The following is a 19,020-nucleotide window of genomic DNA, read 5'->3' as shown; positions in this document are numbered from 1 at the left end:
TATGGTATCTAGGTATCGAGAAGCCTAATTAAGAGAGTGAAGAGGAGTTAGAGACGATGTGATATCTTGCTTGATGTTCTAGAATGACATAAGAAAATCTATCATGCAAGTAAGTTGAAAGGTTGCGAGTGATATAAATAGATATGTATAGGTCACAAGCTATTGTATGGTAGAGCAACAAGATTTTAAGAAGGCATGAGTAAGGATAAGGAAAGCGAGTAAGAAGGTAACGAAAATGAATAAGTCCTCAGGATTAAGCACATGAAAACAAGAAGAGTAGATAGTTTCTCTAAGTTATACAAAGCTCACTATAGCCTGAATGAACTCAAAGGAGTCTAAGAGTAATAGCATTTAGAAGAGATGGAATGCTGCCCTGGTAATAGAATGGGGGTGTAATTGTGATAGATAAAGGATGATGTTTGGGCATTCGATTGAGTAATGATCTGAAGAAGAGAAGAAAAGGATCTCATGAATTGGACAGGATTAAAATACCCACGCAAGGTGAATCACATTGGGATGCTGTGAGATACGGTTATGAAAGCATGGTATTGCCCCAGATGATAAAAGTTATAAAGTATGAGATGAGATTTGGCCATAAGATAAGCAATAATGAATAAGCATTAAATTAGATTTATACATATAGAATAAGGAACAGGAGTAACCTGGAGTTTGGAAGCAGACCTCAGTAACAATAAATCGAAGTAAGAGTTAAAGGTATAGTATGGCCTACTTAGATGTAGTAAAGCTAATGACTCCCTGAGGGACAACTTGTCATAATTTTGTATGAGATTGGCTAAAAGCCGGAGGAAAGAGGAGAGAAGAGTCGCATAGGCACACTTATAAGGTCAGAATCGTACTGGCTGCATGATAGTAGGTAAAAACAGTTATGAGATTGGAAGAATTTCGAATACAAGTCGTGGTGTAAGAAAAAGGCCTAAAGGGGGGAATGTCCTAGCTTTTGGAATTATTCAAAGAACAGTTGCCTAGATGGCAAAAAGAATATTAAAGTATTCGTAAGAGCAATGGGTTATGAGAATGATAAGTGCATCAGTCAACATTCGAGGACGAATGTTCCAAAGGGGGGAATGATGTTACACCCCATATTTTCATATGTAAAAGTACACCATAAGTAAATTGATAAAAGCTCGGAAATGAGATATTACATCCCCCATTTTCGCACGTTGAAGTTTTGTCGTAAGTATTGACATATATTCGGGGATAAGATTATCTTAAGGTTAGCATATTTATGCTATTTATAACAAGCAATAAGCAAGTACCATGAAGGATAAAGGGTACACGAATTAAAGAAAATGAGTTTCATTGAAAGTTGTCGATTTGGGATAAAATACGGGCCGAGCAATAATATATGATATTTATGAACTAGTACCATACAAGGTACCATATGACCATGATAGTATGATGTATAAAGTGTATCAAAAATAAGTAGAATTTCAAGTAATTTGAGATAATTCTTAATTATGCAGGTAATTGGTTAATTATCGGGTAACGTGACACTAACTAATTATCTAATAAGTGGATAAGACTAATATTTTTCACCCCACCCCCACCCCCACCCTCACGTGGCTGCAAGCCAATTCTTAACCAAATGACTCTTAGACATTTTGGCTAGGTGGCAAGCAATGTGTTAATTATAAAGCACATCAATCCTAATATTTTGAAAACTAAGACTTATAAAAGTAATGTACAAAAACACTTCATGTTCTCATGTCTTGAATACAAAGACACTATCAGATGTTAGAAATTTCCTACAAGGGAAATGTTGAACATTACATTCTCATATTTTGAACAACAAGGACATTACCAGTCATTAGAATTTTCCTACAAGGTTTCAACAAAATTCTTGCAACCAAATAATTCCAATGAGAATTATTAGCACATTAGCAATGTGAGATTTTGCTATTCTAAAGGAGTACGGTGCAACCTTTTCCAAGAATATCATATGGATTTCTCCCTACTACAGGTATGTTAAGGTTATCCCTTATTTTTTTTGGCATGATCTATACGACACAAACGAAACGAGCAAATGCACAATTTCCATAAATGATTCTATTCATAGAAATACTAGAGATGCTTATGTTCTTGATTCCCATGTGTCATATTATTCTATCATCTGTTCATGGTTTCAGAAGAATACGTAAGTTGAAAAGTTTACTTCATGATATTAATTAGAGGCATGATGGTCTTATGATGTACCAAGAGATTTTATTAACGTATTTCATATACATTTCATGCATTTATACATGCACATTGACCTATGACCAAAAGACATTATATATATATATATATATATATATATATATATAAGATATTGGAAAGGTTATGGATGATTTTGCCCACAGTGGCCGAGATGATATGATGGGATGCCCTTAGAGGCTTGATGATTTTATGAACACATGTACCTATGCGCGACATGACATTCATACGCATATGCACGACACTATAAGTATTTCATGATTTACAGAGTTACCCAGACCTATAGGTTGAGTCATTTACTCTACATTTCATCCTTGTATTTTATGTACTTATTTATATACCTTATATACTCGGTACATCATTTGTACTGACGTCCCTTTTGCCTGGGAATATTGTGTTTCATTCCTGCAGGTCCCGATAGACAGGTCAAGAGTCCTTTAAGTAGGCTATCAGCTCAGCGGAAGATGTTGGTGCATTCCATTTTCTCTAGAGTTGCTTGTTTGGTCAGTGTGATTTAGACGCGTATTGTTTGGTATGGCGGGGCTCTGCCCTGACCTTTATGATATTATGTATTCTTAGAGGCTTATAGACAGATGTCATGTATACGGATACTTGTATGGCCTTGTCGGCCTATATTTGAAGTATATAATGGATTACATTAGCCTTATAGGAATGTATGTCACAGGTATGAGTTTCTATATCAGGTTGGGTTGTCCTATGTCGGGTATTCCCTCATGTTTACTCTGGTTATCGCATGATGCCCCTTCCGGCCCACTTGCCTATGATGATATAATAAGAAAGATACATTATGTTGGTACTCGGTTGAGTAAGGTACCGGGTGCCCGTTCCGGCCCATCGGTTTGGGTCGTGACAATTGGAGAAGCTGAAAGGTATGTGAAATAGCTAAACTTATGATCATGGGTACTTAGGAAGAGGGGTATGCTTTGTTGGAAGCATATCGCCATGTTATGTTGTCCTATAATGAAGGAAGTATTGTTGATTTGAAGGTTAATGATAAATTGCATTTTAGATATTTTTTCTTATTTGTTGGAGCTTTCATTAACAGATTCACACATATGAGAAAAGTTATTGTTGTTGATGGGACATTTATGAGTGGCAGGTATGGAGGTTAATTTTTGTCTGTTGTGGCTCAAAATATAGAGAATCACATTTTTCAGTTGCGTTCTATTTAGCCGATAAAGAGTGCGATGATTCTTGGACCTACTTTTTTGAATAGTTGCGGCATATTGTTGATGACAGTGATGAATTGTGCATATCTCTTATCGGCATCTATCTATTGGGAATGGCTTCAAAAGTATTTTTACTTCCGCTCATTATGGTTTTTACACGTGTCACATTGCTAAAAATATGCACAAGAGGTATCATTGTGAAATTTTATTAAATATTTCTTTTCTGCCGCACAGTTATACAATACTGAGGAATTCTTTGACCATTTTCAGCGATTGCGTGATAAAAGTAAGGAAGTAGCTAACTGTCCCGCGAATGAAATTGGGTTTCAAAATTGGAGCAAGTTCTTCTTTCCAGAAAACTAATATGGCTTGTTGACAACAAACATTGCATAATCGCTTAACGCAATGCTTAAGGATCAAAGATACTTCCCGATCATTGTCATATTCAATCATATTGTTCGAAAGTCTACAGAAAAATTCGAAGAGAGGTGCACTGAAATGAAAAATATTTTGACCCTCTTTGTTCCTCTGCTAAAAAGAAGATTAAGAATAATATAATTATCGGTGACGCACTTTGGGTACATCAATTAGATAATAACTAGTTTAGCGTCTTCGGTCACAGTAGGGATGCATTAGTTGATCTTGATTTGTACACATGTTCTTATTATCAGTTTGATTTGGAAAAAAATACCTTACCCACATGCAATGGCAGTTCTGAGATTGAGCTCTGGGGATGGATATAGTTCCTCTATTTACGAGCACTCCTCTCCGTTCTATAAGGTTTCAACATATTTGGCTGCATATGAAGGAACCATTCACACATTTTAGCTATTAGTGTTGTAATAAAGATAATTAACTCTTTTAATATTCTAGACTTGTTGTTTGTTATCACTTGTTATTTCTACTATCAACTGATGTATTGTACATTATAGACTATTATTTTATGGTCAACCACCAGCATTGTCTATTGTAGACCTATGATCTAGAGTCAACTCCCTTATTTTAAGAAGGAGTCATGTGACCAACTTGTCTCATAGACTACTGTTTTATGACTACTATTTTATAGTCAATCACCCACATTGTCTATTGTAGACCTATGATTTACAATCAACCCCCCTATTTTAAGGAGTCAAGTGACCTTTTGTCGTAGACAACTATTTTAGAATAAACCACTCACATTGTCTATTGTAGACCTATGATCTAGAATCAACCTCCTTATTTTAAGCAGTCATGTGACCAACTTATATCATAGACTACTATTTTACGATGAATCCCCTTGTTCTATGTTCAACCACTTGTAATCAACCAATGTTCTATTGTTAACCCACATCAATGTTTTCAATTTAACAAAGATTTGTTGTGTTAGTTTAGGTAGTCTATTGACAACTACTGATTTAGGTAGTTAATTTAGTATCTAATGTTAATAAGCGCTAATAGCCCAAAATGAGAAGAACTTGTCTAATTAATTGAAATACATCGAATATGCCGATTCAAAGCATTAATTTGTTTCTCAAAATTCTCAGCAGTCATGTCATTTACGAGAAGTCATACGAAAAGGCACTATTTAGTGTCAAATTCTACCTAATCTGATGAAATATTTTTTTCATCGTTCTTCCAAACAGCTTAATTACTTAACAGAGAAATGCCTTCGAGGCCAAGGCCAAGCATGGACGTCATTTTCATCAAGGAATCACTAGATAGGCTCATCAGAGAAATCCAAGAATATGGGGCGAGGCAAGAGAGGAACATTCACCATATCACATGCATGTTACAGATTCTCCTTCGTAAGGCTGGCTCAATAATTTACCACTATGTTAACCCAGGAAATTTCCCTTCCCTTGATCATTCTCCCCCTGTAGTTTAATTTTTTTTCTTTAGTTAATAAGAAAAAATGTATACTGATGTGAAGGGAGTTATTTAATAAAAATGTTTATTTAAAGTTTTTGTCTATTTATTTTCTGTCCTATTTTTTTTTTTTTTTGCCTTGATTATTTTTTTCCATTTGAGATTACATAAGTGCAAAAAACCCAAAATAAAATAAAGAGGTTCCACTAGCAACATACAACTCAGGGGATATAAAAAATTCAGTCTTTCAAATACTAGGAGGGAGTCAATAGCCTTCACTGTATATGCTCCACTAATTTCACTACAATAATCAAAGACACAATTAGTTATTAAAAAAACCAGAAGAATAAGTAAAATATAATGAATGTAACATTTAATTTACCTTTGCGGAATGGATGGCGCATCCATAATACGCTACCAGGACCATTTATTCGTAAGAACATATTGGCCTAAGTCTATAAACTGGCCAGATTTCATCAAAATCCTTTGCAGCATGAGTGCCAGGGGTTGTACAAGTTCTTCTAGTTTAACATCATTATACAAACTGACATTGCTATCGTAAATTCAAATTAAAACCTCTGCCAAGTGGAAAATAACAGCCACAAAATACTTGTATCTATTTGCCACACACACTATAACACCTTAGCCTTGCACCACTCTATAGCCCCAGGATTTGACACACTTCCTTGAGGATATAACATTAGGAGTGTAAGGCACAAGTCTTGGCACCGCATAACTATTCAAAAAACCTCCAACCATAGCTGCCAGTCATGAAGTTTTTTGAAAACTTCTCCTTCTTATAAAACCATTCACAAAATAATTTCTTATCTTCCTCCGCAACTGGTTTCAGTACGTCTGGTTTTTTCTTCTTAATCTATTTCAGTTTCCTCATCTTGCTTGCAGAAATTGGAACATTCCTCAATTTGCTTTGCAATCTTGTAACCCTGTACCAAGGTAACTCAACTACTTTATAAAGGCTCTCATTATGATTTTGCATCTCCCCAAGGATCTTCAACACCTTATCCAATTTTTCATTAACACACTTCAACTCTTCACGTACATCTGTATCACTTGGCTGAGCATTGCACATCCTGCACATTCCTCCTCTACCAATATCAGAAAAACCACCAACTAGTGGTGAACCAGAAATGCTACCACTCAAAGGGTCATCATCAACAAAGTCAACTTCATCATTAGTCTCTAAGCTCACTGCACCAGGTGCCTTTTTAATGGCAGTCACCCATTCCAAATCAACCGCTAGCTAGTCGATTATAGGATCTGCTACCTCATCATCGTGTGGTACCAAATTCTTTATATAGTCCATATCCATCTCACGTAGGGTAGGATAAGGTAAGGGTGCACCTCTTGAAATATAGCATAAGTAGAAGTCAATAGACTAGCAATAAAAAAAATAGACACGAGAACTATGATAATCTCCTATTTTGGTTGAGTCTAATCTACTAGTGGAGTATTACTGCACTCCCTATCTTTCCATACCAAGGTCATCAACTATCTTCTTAAAGAGATTCCAATCAGGTTCAGATGTCATTTTCTTGATGTGCCATCTCAACATCCTTGGCAGCAGCATCGATACGATCTTTGATTTCTCAGCACTACGACCAAATAGCGAAATTGCTTTGTACGCCATGCCTATAAATTTTTGTGAACCAAAAAATATTAATTTTTGTGTGTAGGAAATAAAATACTAGTGCTCAACTACAAAGAAGTTTTGAGAAGATTTTTTTAATACTTACCATGAATGCCATGGGAAGCCGTACAAGGCATAACTAGCCAATTTGGACTTTCTACTAGAGATTTTGTTTTTCTTACTCTTTTTCACTTATGATTTGAATATTGGCAACATGTCCTTCTTCAAGTACTCAATTGTAATCTTGAAACATTCCTTGCCCCATGGATATTTCATAAAAACTTCCAAATTGCCATCCATACAAATTCACTTCTTATCTACGCACGCTATTTATCCCTTGTAAGCGAGACTTAATGGACAAGCCAAACCAATACAATCTTAAACCCATCTTCTGTGTCAAACCTCTTGAACTTCAACTGTTTCAAAAGCAGTTCTGCTTCCACCTCCTTTCTGATAGACTGGCAAACTTTGTTGCAGAATGCTTCGCCATCATCCATCACTTTCTTCATTTTTTTCTTTACTGGATTTGGCACCACATTTCAATTCAGTCATCATAGAAAACTCCTTCAATCCAAAGTGAACAGGCTTGCCTCCAATTAAAAACCATAACTCGCGCTTCTTCGCGCAATAAATTCGGCGAATCATCAGGGAATAGACAAGCTATCCATTGAACTACGTCCAATGCTCTAAAAGTTAACTATCCAAAAAAACCGCTATTAAAATTTTCTAACAATTTGATTGTTCTAAGTTTATCCTTGAACTCATGAAATAAATTGATCCTAGACCTCACTCTAATCTTGGCCGGAAAATGTCTATGATTTCTTAGAAAGTCCTGAATTTGTATTTAGATATGTTGATCGCCCTTACAAACACAGGAATTGACAGAGAATTCTGGTCAACTTTAATTGCTGCATATGTTTCATTTTCCAACTCATCTTCACCATCTTCAAGTTATTCATCATCTTTATCATCTTCTTCTTCAACTACATCATCTTCTTTTTCTTCTTCGGTATTTTTATAACCTCCTAAGCAGCAGCATCACCATTTTTATCATCCTCTCCACCTAAAGCTTCATCATCACTGTCATTTTCTTCTTTGACAATTGTTTCTTCGGAAACATGTTCTTCCATTTGAGTTTATGCTACTCTTCTTCCTCCTCCTCATCAACCCCTCTAATACTAAGCTCCTTGAAACGGATTTTTTACTAACATGTATGTCCTTGTCAACTAATCTAAACCTTGATCTTTTTCTTTTTTACCAATAGACTTTGATGGCTCTTTGTTCATGTTCCTTGATTCAAGCTTAGAAATATCAGAATTTCCTTTACTATGGGAAGCTTTTGATGTATCTACATTTCATTTTCTAGTAGCAGTTTTTGAAGGTTCGGCATTTGCTTTACATGGCGATGCTTCTTGTGTTTTTGTATTTCCTTTCCTATTTGGAGGCTTTGAAGGTTGTGCAATTGCCTTCTTTGCCGAAGGAATATTCTTTTTAGCAATTGATTTCTTCCTTAAATTACCTACATGCAAATATACAATGTCAAATTTAATAATTTGAAATTTATGATCAGAATAAAAAAAATAAGCCCCAGTTCTAGCAAACATCTATGACCAGAAAACAATCGACCACAGGTTTATTAATAAACATTAGGTCGCCAATCTGACAACATTCTAAAATACATAGCACAGAGGTAAAGAGCAAATATAACTACACACACCATATAAGATATGATTATGCACAATCCAATCGATCTTAAACATGCACATGAACGAATCAGTCTACAAAACCCGAAATCACAAATGTAAGAAACAAAAAAATAAAAGAATTTAGGATTTATCAAAATTGACACATTTGGAGCAACAGAACAGAGCTTATTGGGTCTATAGAGACGATTCCACCCAAAATTAAAGCTTGATTCTTGTCCCTTCCCACCGGAAACTACCGTGGTCGAGGGAGTTGGGTGAGAGAGAGTAGAGAGAGTAGAGAGATGAGAGAGTAATTGATGGAAAAATAAAAAATAAAAAAATATTTTTTAAACTTTATAGGTGACCCACAAGTTTTGAAAATGTTAGAAAGGCTCCATTCACCTTTAACCCACCCATTTAGCCATTTTCCAACCCAAAAAAAAAAATTGAGAAAGAAAATAAAAGGTAACTTAACCAACTTAAGTTTTGAGGTCTTCTTGACAATTCCGTTCTACATACATAATATGTATATATGTGTACATGTATGAAAGAGCAATAACACTCAAAAAGGAGTAGTAGTTTTCTAGGTTTGAGTTCGCTTGAAGAAAAATCTTATAGTAGTTACTTTTCCTACACATTAATCTACAGTTATAGTTATACTTTAGATAATATCTTTCATTTCACTTTTTCTAATAGTAGACAATTATACTATTGTGGTTGATTTTGAAAAAGGAGGAGATTTCTTTTTCTTTATTGGTTTCTTTGCCTGCTATTGGTATAGGGAAGTGCACACTTATGGTATTGCAATAATCAGGCAAATTGTTCCCAGTGTCCAACTATATATGTCACAGACCAATAAATATGGGCTGCAGCAGCAAGTTTTGTGCAGAATTTGCCAATGGTTGAAATACTCCCTTTGTTCACTTTTGCTTATCCCAATGAATTTTGCGCTCCCTCTAACAAATAATAAATAAATATATATTTTACCATAATTGTCACGACCCTAAAACCGACTCGATCGTAATGACACCTATCGTGAAACTAGGCCAGCCGACACAATTCACAAATCAAATCATTATTCTATCAAAAGTCATTTTTTAAGCCATTAATTACCAGGAAGCCTCCTATTATAAGTCTAATTAACCAGTATGGAATAAATACACAAGCCCGACATCGGGGTGTCACAAGTCATGAGCATCTACTACAACTGTTCTGACGATATCAAGGCCAACATAGCCGGGAAAATCACAAAAATACACTAAGGAAGAATAAAGGAGGGAGAAAAACAGGGCTGCGCTCGCCAAGCAGCTACCTCGCTAACTCCGATGAACCTGCCACTGAGTAATCAACACCCGCCACCGGGTTCAGAAATACCTGAATCTGTACACAAGGTGCAGGGAGTAATGTGAGTACGCCAACTCAGTAAATAATAAAAGTAAATGAAAGTTGAGTAGTAAGAAAACACGTAAACCAGGTCATAACGCTACAACAAATACAATACATTTCAAAAATAGTACAGAAATCATTTATTTCTTAAATCAAACTTAGTTTCAGTAAAAACTTTTCCTTTTTAAAATATCTTCCAATAGTTTCAAACGAATGATAAAACAGTGAGTAAAAATGATAGATACGTAAACAGCCTCTCGGGCAAAAATATGCACCATAAACTGCCCCTCGGGCATAATATCAACTGAACCAGCCCCTCGGGCCGCCTCACAATCACTCGTAATCAGTCCCTCGGGCATAACATGAATCAAGAACCGCCCCTCGGGCAAAACATGGATCAAGAATAGCCCCTCGGGCAACATATCATATCATAACTAGCCCCTCGGGCTAACATCATATCACTCACTCAGGTTACCCGCGCTCACTAGGGGTGTACAGACTTCGGAAGGACTCCTACAGCCCAAGCGTTATAACAAGCCATCTCGTGACATAAATCAATCAGGCCCTCGTCCTCATAACAACAAGCCACCTCGTGGCATAAATCAATCAGGCCCTCGGCCTCACATATCATGAATCAATAACAACCTGTTGCGGCGTGAAGCCCGATCCCACAATATCCTCACAACACAGACCCTCGGCCTCACTCAATCAGAAACCTCTCAAGCCACTCGGGCTAACAGTAAAACATGGCGTTCAGCCCAAAATATCATTAATAGTATCAAAATTGAGTAAATAAGGCTGAGTTATGAAATCAGTAAAACACAGCATGACTGAATAAAAATATTAAGTCAAAATAGCGAGGAATAGTAGTAAAAAGCCCCTGAGGGTCCAAATAGTTGGCACTAGGCCCAAATATGGCATTCAGCCCAAAATATAGTAATACTTTTCAAAACAAAATGATATTAAATAGTTTTCAGTCAAATACGCGACTTAATAGTCGTATGGGACGGACCAAGTCACGATCCCTAACGGTGCACGATCTCAAAGTAGCACAACGATGTGAAATTCAGGGTTTCATACCCTTAGGACAAGATTTACAATCATTACTTACCTCAAACCGGATAAAACTCTGGCCCGCGATGCCCTTGCCTCTCGAATTGGCCTCAACTGCTCTGAATCTAACCAAAATCAGTGTATTGTCATCAATATACGCTAAAGGAACAAAGCCCAAGCGAAAATAATCAAATTAACTGAAAAATCCCGAAATTGCTCAAATCCGGCCCCCGGGCTCATGTCTCGGAATCTGACCAAAGTCTCAAAATCTGACAACCCATTCAATTACGAGACTATCCATACTAGTTTCACTCAATTCCGACTCCAATCGGCTTTCAAATCCTAAAAATTCATTTTATGAAGTTCCACAAATTTTTTCCCAAATTTTCATCCCAAAGCTCTAATCAAATGATGAATCCAACGTTATAATCATGTATTTTTGCAAAAATTGAGTTAGAATCACTTACCCCGATGGTTTTCTTGAAAATCTCTTGAAAAACCACCAAACCACGAGCTCTCTAAGTCAAAATATGAAATAAAACCCCAAATCTCGTATTTATAGCGCACCTCTCGGATTCCCATCATCGCTGACCGCGGTAAATCACCGCTAACCATGGAAAACTTTCACAGACAGGCCTTAGTATTTTGGCCATACCTTTCTCTACAAATGTCCAAATTATGATTTTTTTTACCTTTCTGGAAACTAGACACGAAGGAATACATCCTTCGTTTTTGAATCATCTCAAAATTCCTTATGGATCAAAAGATATAGGTTTCTGAAGCCGGACCAACGAACCTGCAGATTCTACGCTTGAGCGCCTCAGCTCCCCTTTTTCCGCCTCAGCGCTCCCTACTTAACCTCAACAAAAATCCATCGCCCTCAGCAGAAAATCCCTTCCTTCTCAGCGAAAATTGAACACAAGAACCATGCCTAAGTCCCGGTAATGCCCAAACTCGCTCAACACTCACCCGAAACACACCCGAGGCCCTCAGGACCTCAACCAAACATATCAACACCTCCCATAACATCATTAAAACTTAGTCGAGTCTTCTAATCACTCAAAATAACACCAAAACACCAAATCAACTTCGGATTCAAGCTTAAGAACTTAGGAACTTTCAAATTCCACAAACAACGTCGAAACCTATCAAATCACCTCCGAATGACCTGAAATTTTGCGCACACGCCCCAAATGACACAACTGACTTACTCAAATTTCCGGAATTCCATTTCGACCCAGATATCAAGATTTCCATTGCCGACCGGAAAATGCCAAATTTCCAATTTCGTCAATTCAAGCCTAAATCTACCATGGACCTCCAAATTACATTCCGAACGTGCTCGTAACTCCAAAATCACCTAACGGAGCTAATAGAGTCATTAAAATTCAAATCCGGGGTCAAATACTAAAAAGTCAAAACTTGGTCAAACCTTTCAAATTTGAAGCTTCAAGCTGAGAATCATTCTTCCATATCTATTCCATTTAACCTGAAAACCAAAACCGATGATTTATATGAGTCATAATACATCATATGGGGCTTGTCATGCCCGAGAACTGACGAGCGAAGTGCAAGTGCTCAAACGATCGATCGGGTCGTTACATCCTCCCTCACTTAAACATACGTTCGTCCTCGGACATGCCCCGAGTTGTTCCAAAAGCCAACAAATCGCCATGTATCCTCACTATGCAGATACCCGGGGCTGATCCCACGTCACCCTATCCCACATAGGTCTGATAGCATAACATAACTGAAATTTCGTAATCCATCCTAGCCCATAATCCTTAGAACCAAATTTCCACTTTCGAAATCATCTATAAGATCAAAAATCTCACATCTATACACCGTATAAGTCCGACAAGCTGTATCAAACCATATCTGTAACTCAAGATGAAATCACATGATATACCACACAACTCAAACATTCATAGCGATAACTTCTAATCACAACAGTTGCTCATACAACCCAATACCGGTAATAAACCTCTTATCCATTAAAGCCTCATTTCAATACTTTCGTATACTGCCAATGATGAAAGAAACACGCAGAAATCATAACCATTCCTCAAATCAACCAATCATGGAGCTCCCTCTCCTTCGGCAAGGACTATAGTAAATTGCTAAGCCGAACTTAAATATTATCCTTCCAACAAGCTGAAATCGAATCTGATGGTATCCACTCTAGGCCCAATGATCTTATCTCATCCAATACGACTACTCTGGTTACATGACACACCAATAGAATCTAAAGCCACAACCCGTGCAATCCGTGCACCAATAAGCAACAATTTGAACGTACTCAAATCATGAAAATGACTCAAATGAGAGAGCTGTACCGCAAGCTCACCAATACCACCACAACACGATGCTAAGAACCCATCACACACTGTAGAACTGGAACACACGAATCCAACCTGAATGATCATATCTCTATAACTTCGCTGCAATGCGCGCCCCTATCCAAACACTGATCCGCACGAAACACCTCAAATCACCATGCTCCAAATCAACAACCACACATAATTGATGTATAGCACCAAGAGTGAATCATCGTAACCATGAAGAAACAATGACGCAATGCCACACCAGCCCGAAAGAACATACTCAATGCGCAATCAATTGTGCAATACCCATATACCCTTCACACTCAAACTCCACTATAAAGCCCAAATAGAACCATATCATTTGTGCATTTAACCAACGAATCCTAATCCCGCGTAGCATATAAGAGTAGCTCACAAATAACCTCAGAACACTAATAAGCTCAATGACAACCGAATGGCACCTCCCTCAACAATAGCAGTTTGGAGTCAATATGTACGACTCGATGCAGAACACACATCCATGTTGGGCCTACCAATGAACCCAAAATCAACTTTGGTCACCCATAATAGATAAATAACTCTCTGAAGGTTCACAATGATTGAATCATAGCACATATTGTCATCTGACTAGCTTGCGCACATCTTCACAGTCCATAACCACGAAATAACCTGTTTATGAAAACTCCCAGTCTCTAAATCCATAAAGCACATGAATCACCATATCTGATCCCTACTCCACCGCCCGAATATCTAACACATCTCTAATACTCGATCATCCCATGAGGGGTACTTCTAAAATTCCTCTGTGCCACCAGGTAAACTTTGAATATCAGCAATCGATCAGACAAGATAGTGCTGCAATACCAATGAAGTATCCATAACTTAAACACATTTCCCCTTTTTCTAAAAAGTATACCCTCATCAAGCCACACCAATCAGTGATCTCATTTATCTAGTCATCTGAAACATGTCCATGTTGCCTAAGAATTTATGACCTTCCTTTCAAAATTGAACTATGACCTTACACATGCAAGCCTCAACCCCACACAACATACTGCATATACTATACCATCCTATAATAGATATAAGAACTTCATAACCCACTTAGAGCTACAAGCAACTACTTACTCAACTAGCCAAGAACTTTCCGTTTGATCCTATCTAGGGGAAAATCACTGCACATCACATGCCCCTCTTGCCAGTAGAAAGTACATATCTCTAACCGCGGTAGAAATCATCAAGAACTCTCCGAATCCCATTTGCACAAAGCCAAACCATCAGGACTAACTTCTTCTAACTCAAACCAGCTATGCAAGTCATCAAAACCTAAGAGCATTGTCACGAAACACCTGTATAAACCCACCGCATCATAAGCACCTAAGAACCGATCATATCCATTACCATGCCGATCCAACCTACTACCAAGCTGTCCTAATTCTCTAAGTTCCTCCCGAATTACCTTCAAATTTATATGTTTCCTTGCTAGTACACCAATATCCTTAACTAAAACTTGCCCCACAAACTTTAGCATAGCACCACACCACCTTAAGGCTTATAAACCGTTGCATTCTTCTGAAGCACCCCCAAAAGTACCACAACTGAGATACCGCTCTGAAGAGACCTTCTACGAATCTAAAGCCATTACATTCGCCTTCCTGATAATGGTATGTAGGATCCAGAATGATACTTAAATGCCACAAGTATAGACATCCTCTAATATAAACCTCAGTTTCTAGCCAAATACACATCATGAAGATCTCCAATTATTACGTATAAATCTTGAATCTTTTAAAACCATTCTCGGGTGTCATCCACTTCACTTAGGTCTCAATTAAACTGATCAAATGAGCCAAACTACCAGTGCTCCATTAGCATTCCAATACCCTAGAAAGTAGCCTCACCTTAATGCAACTAAATAAATCCCCGCTCCATATACATTACATCCTTCACCACAACAACTCAAGTCATTCTATGATTTTTTTACACCCATAAAGCATAACACAACCCCTATCCCCAAATTTCCTTTATTCGAGTCATCCTCGATCTCAACCTCTGTAAGCCATAACTGATTCACCGGTATGCCTCAAACGGGAACCAACATAGCACATAACCGTGCAATCAACTGATCAATAGCAAACTCCCCCACTTGGCTCAAAGCCATAGATCAAACACACAATAGCTCACAATGCTTATACTCTATTACTGCCATAATACCATAGTAAGGTTAAACTCAATCCTTCAAAAGTTTGTGCAACACAAACCATCTCGTATTTCAAATTATTTGCAAATCTCACATTCATCCTCGTAATAGACAAGCCCATTCTCATAAACGATCAAAACTCAAATCATGCTACATATAATTCACAGGTAAAAGAAGACTCACTATAAAACAACGTAGGGATCACACACCCTCATAACACCCCATAGGAGATAATCCATCTGCTTAGCCTCAAACAGGTATCTCTCTATACTCTTTCATAATCATAACTATTACACAATCAATTAACCCTCTGAGTCTGAACTCATAACACAACATGAAGATATACTTCACTCCCAACTAAACTACACGAGAGGTCATTCAACACACCCATAGCTCGAGGCCATACGCCAACTCAAGATAGAAGTCAAGCATCCAATAACCCTTGTACATCTCCAGCAAACTCTTCTTACCACATTCAAATAATCTGAGCACATCTCGCAATCAAATCATACTCATCAAATAGCCATCCAGCCATAATCTTCACTAATAGGGACACTACCGGACATATAAATCTAAAAGTACCTGCTCACACAATCAACACCTCAGTGCTCAAGCTATAGTCAAAAACCAGCCTCAAGTCCTCCAGACCGGCCCATCATCAACATGCCAAGATCACATCTCGCATCTCATCTAGAGAATCACAAGCCGTCGATGCACATCTGATTATCGAGCGCTTATGTGCGCATACGAACGCGTGGAAGGAATTTCAAGAGTTACATTTCAAGCTGAATCAATGTCGCACGATAAGAATTCAAGAATGTGGGATTTCTTAAAGGTTCTATAGCCTCTCAAAGATAAGTATAAATGTCTCCGTACCGATTCCCGAGACTCTACTAAACTTGCTCATGACTCGTGAGACCTAGGCAACCTAGGCTCTGATACCAACTTGTCACGACCCTAAAACCGACCCAGTCATGATGGCGCATATCGTGAAACTAGGCCAGCCGACACAATTTCAAATCAAACCATTATTCTATAAAAGTCATTTTTGTTTTAAACCGTTAATTAATAGGAAGCCTCATATTATAAGTCTAATTAACCAGTGCGGAATAAATACACAAGCCCAACATCGGGGTGTCACAAGTCATGAGCATCTACTACAACTATTCTGACGACATAAAGGCCGACATGGCCGAGAAAGTCACAAAAATACACTAAGGAAGAATAAATGGGGGAGAAAAGCAGGGTTGCGATCGCCAGGTAGCTACCTTGCTAACTCCGATGAATCTGCCACTGAGTAATCAACACCCGCCGTCGAGTTCAAAAATACCTGAATCTGCACACAAGGTGCATGGAGTAATGTGAGTACACCAACTCAACAACAATGACCCAGTGAAACCCCACTAGTGGGGTCTAGGGAGGGTAGTGTGTACGTAGACCTTACCCAACTCAGTAAGTAATAAAAGTAAATAAAAGTTGAGCAGTAAGAAAACACGTAAACCATGTCATAACGCTATAACAAATACAGTACATTTCTAAAACAGTACAGAAATCATTTATTTCGTAAATCAAACTCAGTTTCAGTAAAAACCTTTCCTTTTTAAAAAATCTTCCAATAGATTCAAATGAGTAATAAAACAGTGAGTAAAAATGATAAAAAGGTAAATAGCCCCTCGGGAAAAAACATGTACCATAAACCGCCCCTCGGGCATAATATCAACAGAACCAGCTCCTCGGACTACCTTACAATCACTCATAATCAGCCCCCTGTGCATAACATGAATCAAGAACTGCCCCCCGGGCAAAAAATGGATAAAGAACAGGCCCTCGGGCAACATATCATATCATTACCAGCCCCCCGAGCTAACATCACTCAAGGTACCCGTGTTCACTGGGGGTGTACAAACTCTGGAGGGGCTCCTACAGCCCAAGCACTATAACAAGCCATCTTGTGGCATAAATCAATCAGGCCATCGGCCTTATAACAATAAGCCACCTCGTGGCATAAATCAATTAGGCCCTCGGCCTCACAATATCATGAATCAGTAATAACCTGCTATGGCGTGCAGCCCAATCCCATAATATCCTCACAATACAAGCCCTCGGCCTCACTCAATCAGAAAATCTCAAGCTACTCGGGCTAACAGTAAAACATGGCGTTCAACCCAAAATATGATTTATGGTATCAAAATTGAGTAGATAAGGCTGAGTTTTGAAATCAGTAAACACAGCATGACTGAGTACAAATATTAAGTCAAAATAGTGAGGAATAGTAGTAAAAAGCCCCTAAGGGTCCAAATAGTTGGCATTAGGCCCAAATATGGCATTCAGCCCAAAATATAGTAATACTTTCTAAAACACAATGATATCAAAAGTTTTCAGTCAAATACGCGACTTAATAGTCGTATAGGACGGACCAAGTCACTATCCCCAATGGCGCACGACCCCACGCTCTTCATCTAACATGTGTGTCACCTCAAAGTAGCACAACGATGTGAAATTCGGGGTTTCATACCCTCAGGACAACATTTACAATCATTACTTCTCTCAAACCGGATAAAACTCTAGCTCGCGATGCCTTTGCCTCTCGAATTGGCCTCCAACTGCTCCGAATCTAACCAAAATCAGTGTATTGTCATCAATATATGCTAAAGGAACAAAGCCCTAGCGAAAATAATCAAATTAACTCAAAAATCCCGAAATTGCTCAAACCTGGCCCCCGGGCCCACGTCTCAGAATCCGACCAAAGTCTCAAAATCTGACAACCCATTCAATTACGAGACTATCCATACTAGTTTCACTCAATTCCGACTCCGAATCGGCATTCAAACCCCAAAAAATTATTTTATGAAGTTCCACAAATTTTTTCCCAAATTTTCATCCCAAATGTCTAATCAAATGATGAATCCAACGTTATAATCATGTATTTTTGCAAAATTTGAGTTAGAATCACTTAACCTGATAGTTTTCTTGAAAATCCCTCAAAAAATCGCCAAAACCCGAGCTCTCTAGGTCAAAATATGAAATAAAACTCCAAATCTCATATTTATAGTGCACCTCTCGGATTCCCATCACCGCTGACCGCGGTTCCGGTGGCTGCACAGACAGGCCTTAGTATTTTGGCGATAACATTCTCTACAGATGTCCAAATTATGATTTCTTTACCTTTCGAGAAACTAGACATGAAGGGCTACAACTTTCGTTTCTGAATCATCTCAAAATTACTTGTAGATCAAACGATATAGGCTTCTGAAGTCGGACCAACGAACCTGCAAATTCTACCCTAGAGCGCCTCAACGTCCCTTTTTCTGCCTCAGCGCTCCCTACTCCGCCTTAGCAAAAATCCATCGCCCTCAGCGGAAAATCCCTTCCTTCTTAGCGAAAATTGAACACCAGAACCATGCCTGAGTCCCGGTAATGCCCGGACTCGCTCAAAACTCACCCGAAACACACCCGAGGCCCTCGGGACCTCAAC

Source organism: Nicotiana sylvestris, chromosome 12, assembly GCF_000393655.2.
Source record: "Nicotiana sylvestris chromosome 12, ASM39365v2, whole genome shotgun sequence".
NCBI classification, from domain to species: domain Eukaryota; kingdom Viridiplantae; phylum Streptophyta; class Magnoliopsida; order Solanales; family Solanaceae; genus Nicotiana; species Nicotiana sylvestris.
Note: the sequence above shows the minus strand (reverse complement) of the source record.